The following is an 8589-nucleotide window of genomic DNA, read 5'->3' on the forward strand; positions in this document are numbered from 1 at the left end:
GGATACTGAGACATGTAAAAAATAGCCCAAAATGACCGATATTAATATCAAATCCATAGTTTTCGCGGTCGCTGAGATCAATGGTGATACTCCCACAGGCGTTGACTTCCAAATACAGCCCTTGTGCGAAGCATGTGTATATTCAACTAGTTTTGCAATATATCCGTTCCTTTGTCTGTTGAATCAAATGCTAACAGAACTTTCTTTCAACATGATTTTTTGTTTTTATTATTCAGTTCGGTTCCAAATGACAGGTTAAAGGAGCAATAGAAAATTGTCCTTGAAATAACATGTTTGATACTGCAAGGATGCGATGACGAAAAGTTATGATTAAAAATGTCCACGCTGTTTCACAACAGCACTTATGCTTTCGAAAGCTTGAAATCTCCCTGACTAGTAGCAGGAATTCTGAGAATTCCATAACTTTTCTTGAAATTTCAAATTCCCTGACTCTTCCAGAATACCTCGCCACCATATTGCAAGTAATACAAATCTCCTCATAAGAAAGAGTAAGCAAAAGCTTCCTGTAGTTTTCTTTTTAATTTTTAACGCTGATCCTTCTGTGTCATTTCATTTTGTTTTGTTCTTCCTTAATTTTTTCATTTCTGGTCTCGAAGGGGGGTCCGGACCCCCCGGACTTCCCCCCTTGGCTACGTGCCTGGATGCGTTCTCAAAAGCGTTGCGATATCATTTATATGAGCAGATCAGCAATCGGAATTTCTTTATTTTCTGTTACTTATCGGCTTGTGCCGTACGTATTTTTACATTCTAGCGGCGTAAAGTTTCCAGTGAATTCTTGTACAACGACTTTACTAGTACTTTTTGAGGAGGTATGCAATCACACACAGTAATTTTTACTTCATCCGCCATCTTTTATCTTCGTGTATGAGTATTGACCTGCAACGTAGTATTATTTCCAGGCAGTGAAATGTTGTTGTCCACTCAATTTACATCATAAAATGTCAATGAATCCCTAACGTCCTTTGGGGAATCCCCTGCTCCGCCATTGCACAAATCAGAAAACTGCAAATTTGGATAGAGCAGGTTAGGATTCTTTGTCGATATCATGCCGCATCACGTCTACAATCAGTAGTTTGTGCAATATTTAACTCTAAAATTTGTTTTCCCACACTTTCGGCAGCCTATAACACGTAAAAGACACGCTTTTCGTCCTATGTGTACTGGAACTGTTTTTTTTTTTTTTTTTGTTTTGTTTGTTTTGCTGTCAGGAATCACCCCTCTGTTTTTGTACAACGAATTTAGCGCCATACTGTGTAACGTCATCAGAATCAATTTGACCACACTAACGAGACAAAAGTAACTGTTCTCAAAAACAGCACAAATTTTCTTGGTTACCTCATAATATTACAACACGATATATTCCACATACAGGGCGTAAATCATGCCCCCCCCTAGTAATTTCAAGATGAGTTTAATGTTTCATTCTAAACGTAGCTTCTCTTGGAATAGCATCCACCCTTCAAGTAACTGCCTCCTACCACGGTATCTCCCAAATCCGCCCATGCCATAAAGTTGTCTTCCAACTGATATTAAGAGTTTTATTCCAAAATTCAAAACATCAGTAAAAGTGCCCACACAAGTACAACCACTCAATTGTTTCAGTAATATCGAAATAATTTTTAATCTGAATAAAGTTATACCGAAAAACGTAACATTCAGCCTTATTGTAATGTCTGGGTGGACGGTTTCTAATAACGCAAACTGCATTTCTGTCGATTTCAAATATTGAACTGAGACCGAACGAAAGTCCTCAAAAAGAGCCCAACAGTTCTTAAACCGAACCGAACCATTCTACAAACCGAACCGAACCGTTCCCAAACAGTACAGGTTTGAAGTCCAAACCGATTGATTCGGTTTAAACTACAAACCGGTTCTTGGAACACCCCTACTCACATTCAAGTTACTACTCTCACTCCTGATATTTATCTGTTTTAGAAGCCCTGCAAAGAAGGTCTCGCCGCTGCGCTGACTTACATAATCAAAGACTTCTATGCAGCTCATTCGATAGTTGAATAGATATTTAATTATTCCCTCAATTATTGACACATGTAGACTATTTCTTTCCTCTGTCCATTGCACTTTCATAAGAGAGAATACCGTTTTCACGTCAGCATTATGCCCAGGAACACTGAAGATAAATTCGCAAAACTGGCACAAATAGGCGTCCGGAAAGCCTTTCTCGGGACAGTTCTTTCATTGAAAACTAGGACTGTCCCGGAAAACCGTAACATCTGGCAACCCTACGTAGGACACAATCAACAATAGACAGACTCCATAAGTGTATTGAGCGGAATGGGTGCTAAATTGAAACCCTGTAACCAAATCCTTGCCTTGTAATTTCACGTGAGTAAACCCCCATTTAATGTTAACATCGTTTTGCCTCACCCTACATTATATAGAGAGGTAAAAGTGAGTGGAAACGCGGGGGACACCGTCTCCTCACCTCCAAAAAATATGTACGGCGACTCCCAGTTTCTAAAAAATTACAATGGGCAAAGATAGGCAGGCGGACAGCGTGACGTCATGCAGCTACCTAACTTTTTCAGATCCACTTTTACCCATATATATACGTGTGCGCGCAAAAAAAAAAAAAAAATGATACTGCTCTGTATGATGACTTCTCGGACATCCTGTGTATTTACGATTGCAAAGATGCTCCATGGCTTTTAACGATAAGTAGTGTGCATTTAAAACTTGCTGATCTCGTACTTTTACTAACTTACTTTGGGATAAACTTTCTGCCGAAAGTACGCTGTCCATCCATTACTTTTTTGCTTCAACTATTCTTTACAGCAGTTTCACCACCATGGGCGGTACTTCCACATGCCGCCTCTTTAATCCGTAAACATCATCTTGACAGTAGTCGTTTAAGTGTCACGAAAGAGTAAGATGCTCCATTTAAAAACACACATGAAATGAAAAAAATTAACAGCTTCTCTCGAATGCTTACATAATATTTAAACGACTCCATACATGACACAATATTTAGTATGCTCGATTTCACTGTGCATCAACGATATACAGCAGCGCATACAGAAAAGAAATAAAAGATATGCTTTAGTCACGACTAAGAATTTTAATTTTTAAGCTTTTTATATCAAAAGTTGTTTTCAATAGAGTATGGAGCATGAAGATAATATATTGAACCAAATATTACGGCAAAACTAAGTTATTAGCCAAAGCCTCATAATGTACTAAAACAGAATAGAGATACATAAATTTAACATACCTTAATTGAGAGGAACTTTTCTTGCTTTGATATGTGAAAATTCCTTTATCACATTCACGTATTCCAATATCTCAGCCAATTCGTGTTCTATAGCGATTGACATTATCGCTAGACCATTCAAGCGTGTTTCAGACATGGAAGCACATAGATTTTAATAAGCTTAAGTTTCGATAAATTTCTTTTTCCACTTGCCAATGTTACCGGTAAGGTTAACAAAATCCTAAGTGCAACACTGACATTGGAAGCAAAGTCATGTTCCTTAATTAATTTTAAAGTCTCTTTTGCTGAACTTTTAGGCTTAATTATAGTGGAAAACACTTTAGTTCGTCTTTCAAATCACTGGGGTTAACATATTTCGATTCTGCGTGTGTTAAAATGCTGGCAAGTTTAGTACACTTTCCAGACAAAAGTTCAGGTGGCATATCTTTAAGATTACTTATGTCGTAAAGAAAATCGAAATACTCTCTGTGATGTTTAAGTTGCTAAAACCTTTCTCTTAAAAGTAACACAATCACGTCTAGAACTTTGTAATAAAAATCGTTCTTGTATCTTGTTTGTGTATCTTCAATAGCTTCATTCTCTGCCTCGTATTGAAGCTGTCTCATCTTCTTTTGACTTCGAGCTTGCACTGTATTAAATATCCGTGGATTATCCATATCTAATGCTGATGCCAACTCCATCGCATCAACTAAGTAAAATTGGAACTTTGCATAATTTCTGCTCCTCTCAAAGTACTCAAATATATTTTCAAAAAACCCGACTGCATCCAATACATGAGAAGAAATGCTTTGGCGACTGTTGCTTACTGTGTTTATGTGAAGTAAAAAAGTCATACTAGATAACGAGTAAGCAAAGGAAAGTAAGGTCACGCAACTGGCTTGCTATATACACAGCATCATGGGTGACCATTCTATCTGTTCTATTATCGTTACCTATTTGAAGTAAGGCATCTTGAACCTCCCCTATTTGATATCTAAGTGGAGTCAGAGCATCAATTCAGCTCCCCCACCTTGTGATGCTTAATGGTTTTAAAGTGAGATTGCTGATATGTTCCTTTAGTAACACCCAAGATTGAACTGCAGAGAAAAAGTCAAACTTTTTTTTTTTTTTTAACTATACATAAAAATTGGCGTAGTAAGACTGTGGCTGCATCGTTAACAAGAAGCTTTAGTAAATGACTACTGCAAGGTACATAAAAGGCTCGGGAATTTATTTCTAAAATTCTCTTCTGAATACCTGAATATTTGCCTTTTATATTGGAACCATTGTCATATCCTTGGCCCCTCATGTCTTCAATAGGAGTGTTCATTTCCTTTAGCTATCAGAACGTTTATTACTTCTGTCAGTCGTACAGTCAGATGATGACTATAGTGTAGGTCTATGTATTACGTAGTCGCCAATCTATCTAGCAGAAAGGAAGTACGAAGTTGTCTATGGAAAACGGGAAAATCCTGTAATGCATGCGCAATTGATTCTAGCAGACATTTCTCAAGTAAAAAATAAGCTGCACGATTTCCTATATTCGGAATGAACAACTTGTAAATTGGTTAAAAACTCGCTGCTAGAACCTACATGTTTCTAGGTGCTGTAGGCTAGAACGGCCTGTCTCAAGTGGGAGTGTACCTATTGCAACTTGGAGTGGAGCGTTAGAACATTGCAGAATAGAAAAACATATAAAAGACTCCTTGAAAATTTTATCCACGCTAGCTGAAAATCTTATCTACGCCGCTGCAAGGGAAATATTGAACGAGATACCTGTGGCTAGTAGTTTGTTAATTGAAAATGAGGGGGAATGCTCTGAATTTCCTGAGTGAGCATTTTCCTGAATGTGAGTGGTCAGTTCAATTACATTCTCAGGTGAACACAATTTTGTTTTTCCATGTGGACCTATTACGAAGCATTATATTTGATAGTATTCTTTTATTTTTCAAATTTTGCCGTCTGTTAGACTTGCCGCCCTGGGCGGTGGCACGGCTCGACCCCCCCTCGCGCCGGCCCTGATTCTTTAAAATACGAATCACTATCCTACCTCTCATTGTAATTGAGACTGAATTATGTTTTCTTTTGAATAGCGTACAGAATTTCAATTGCACTTTCCGAATAATTCAATATTGTGAAACCCAGTACACATCATTCTTGACAATATTGTAGTTAATATTTTACTCTTTTCGTTCATCCCGATCTACTCATTATCACCAAAGAGTCAATCCATTCTAAGTGATCAAGCATGTGCCGCTCGACCATCTGCAAAAACTAATTTTTTTCATGAATGTTTATAATATATCAGAGAGTTAAAATTTTGTTCTCTTAACATTTTTGCTTAAAACCACTTGAAAGGGGTGAAATCAGGGCCTATAGTAGCAACATTTTTGGACATTGAAGACATATTTGGGAAGAGGAAGCAACTGGCGTAGAGGTCTGAATTTTTGTGTGCATATAGTCTGGGGTCATACGTTTACACTAAAAAATTTGCAGACCTGTAGCTGCTCCCAAAGGCCTGAAAAAAAAATCGTAAATTTGGGGAATTATGCCAATTTGGCATATTTCTCTGTCCAATATCTCCAATAGGCCTGGATAAAAAAAAAATCTGAAATTTTGGAATAGTTAGGAATTAGCATACCATAATACACAACAAAGCGCGTTTTGTGTTTTTGAGCAGAAGGGGGCAAAGTATTAAAGAATGAAGTCATACTCTAGGAGGTGTTTTGTTCAAAAATTCAACTGGAAATTCGTTGTGAAGTAAAATAAAGTAGGATGAATGGCTAGTCCTATGTATAGATTCTGAATGAGTCGTCGATCTCTCCAGTTGACTCCGATTTCTTTAAGTATTTTCAGAAGTTTCGTCCAATTGACTCGGTCGAGTTTTTCACCAGTCGATGAAGCACAAATACAACTCTTCCTTTACATCAAGTATTCTTTCTGACATAATTCTCATCAATCCAATAGCATCTCTGGTGCCTTTTCCTTTCCGGAATCCAATCTGATCTTCTTCTAATATCTCATCTACCTTACTCTCCAGCCGCCTGTTCAGTATGCGTGCAATGATCTTTCCAATGTGGGAAATCAGGCTAATGGTTCTGTGATCGCTGCACTTCTTTGTTTGCTTTTTCTTGGCAATGCAATCATTGTAATATCAAGAAAATCCTTTGGCCATTCTAAACTCAGGTAGATCTTATTAATAAATGAAGTCAGTACTTTCATTGTGTTGCCTCTAATCCCTTGAGCAAATCTACTGGCATGTCGTCGTCTCCAGTGGCCTTTCTCCTTCACGTCTTAGATTGCTTGTATTACTTCACTTTTCAATATTGTGGGTGCTTTTTCATCATCATCCACCTCTTTCTCTGCTTCGATTGCAATATCTTTGGGGCGGTTCTTCTGATCATACAGATCTTTTATGTATTTCTCCCAAATTCTAACGATTCTTTGATGGTCAGTGGTTACATTACCTTGATCTTCGATGCCTAACGTCCGTATACTTTTGTTAGCTTTTCCTCCTAACTCTTGTGCTTTCTGGTACATCAGATCATATCTGCCGCGCCATTGAAGTTCCATTATTTCTTCACATATCTGCTCCATGTACATTTCTTTGGCTTTCTCTGTTTCTCTTCTCAACCTTCTTCTTCTAATTTTTCTTCAATCTCTTCTTTCACATCGTCGATATTTCTTAGTCGCTCTAAGTTTCATTTTCGATCTCTCCTCCCATTTTTCTTGATTGACTTTAACCAGGTTTGCACTTCCGCCACCAGGAGATTGTGATCCGAATCAATGTCCGCTCCTGGCAGTGTCTTCACGTCTCGTACACTATTCCTGAAACGTTGCTTCACAAGAATGTAATCGATTTGGTAGCGTTTCTTATCTCCTGGACTCTTACATCTGTACAGCTTTGGTTTTCTTTTCTTAAACCTTGTATTCACCACCACCAGATCATGTTGCCTACAAAGTCGATAAGCTTTTGACCTCGTTCGTTTCTTCTTCCTAGTCCAAATGGTCCCACTACTTTATTCGCACCTCCTTCTCCTACTACGCTGTTGAAGTATCCCATTACTATGGGGTTGACCTTACCTCTTCCTTCCTGATGCAATATGCCACTCATCTGATCATACATTACTTCTACTTCATTATCATCATGGTCAGTTTTTGACATATACACTTGTATTATCACAATATCCACTGGTTTTGCATGTAGTTTTACAAACATGAAGCGGTCACTGCAGGATTCCACTTTGGTTACACTTATTGCTACTTCGTTCTTCATTGCTATCGCGATACCAATTTCGGCCTTATCGCCACCCGAATAGTATATTCTGTAATTTCCCGATACTATCTCATCTTTCCCTGGCCATCTCACTTCACTCAAGCCCACTATGTCCATTTCTACTTTTAAATTTTCAAGTTTTCCCTCACGTCGTAGAGTGCGTACGTTCCAAGTTCAGATGCTGAAGTGAAAGTTATTATTTTCTCCTCTGATGATTCTTCCCGGAGTAGTCCCCACCCGGAGATCCGAACGGGGGACTATTTTACCTCCGGAAGAATCATCATATTTATTTATTCTCCTCCTTCGTCTCTTCTGGGAAAAAGATAATGTGGTAGTATTCCCATTTCCTTTCCACATCTCCATGCCGTTGATCATCTAGTGGTTCATCCGCCTTTCAGGACAGTTTCCCCTCCTAAGGACAAGAAGGTGTCCGGACCTCCACCCGCTCATCCGCCCTTCGAGAAGGCCGTTAGCACTTGGTAGAAGCTTACTCCTTATCCCTGGAGTCGGTCGGTCCGTACCTACGTTAGTCGCCAAAGACGTTTCTCCCGCGAGGAGGTGTAGGTTGGGATTTTCCCTTCGTTTAGGATGAGATCCGAAGGCTTTTCTCAAACCTCTCCAAGTACTTTTAGTCAAACTGCTCCAGAACTGAATAGCTATATTCAATTTATAAAATCGTTCGTCGTACACTAACATCACAGGAACATAGTACAATTTTAATGAAACACTTGACTAATCTGCCAATGTTCGATGGTACACTCTGTACTGGATGTTCCAATGTGGACGATATTTTCAAGGTGGACATCAGTTATCCAAGAAAAACTTTCGGCTCAGTTTAAGAGATTACGTAAGAAATTGATTTTCAATAACGAGTCAGGCGGGCTGAATTAAAGGGCTCAGTGGACCGGCTGTTCTACAGGAAGAATTAGAGTTTACCAGGGGGGGATCAGGTTTGTTAGTATAGTCACTGCCCTTTCAGTTTGATCAAACAGAGTGTTTCATTATATTTAGAACAATTTTTTGATTGTCCTACACGATGTTTGAGAGTTTTACAACGTTTGGGAGGTGACTATACTCACGAAAA

The sequence above is a fragment of the Thermobia domestica genome, chromosome 2 (genome assembly GCF_964235325.1).
Source record: "Thermobia domestica chromosome 2, izTheDome1.hap1.1, whole genome shotgun sequence".
NCBI lineage: Eukaryota > Metazoa > Arthropoda > Insecta > Zygentoma > Lepismatidae > Thermobia > Thermobia domestica.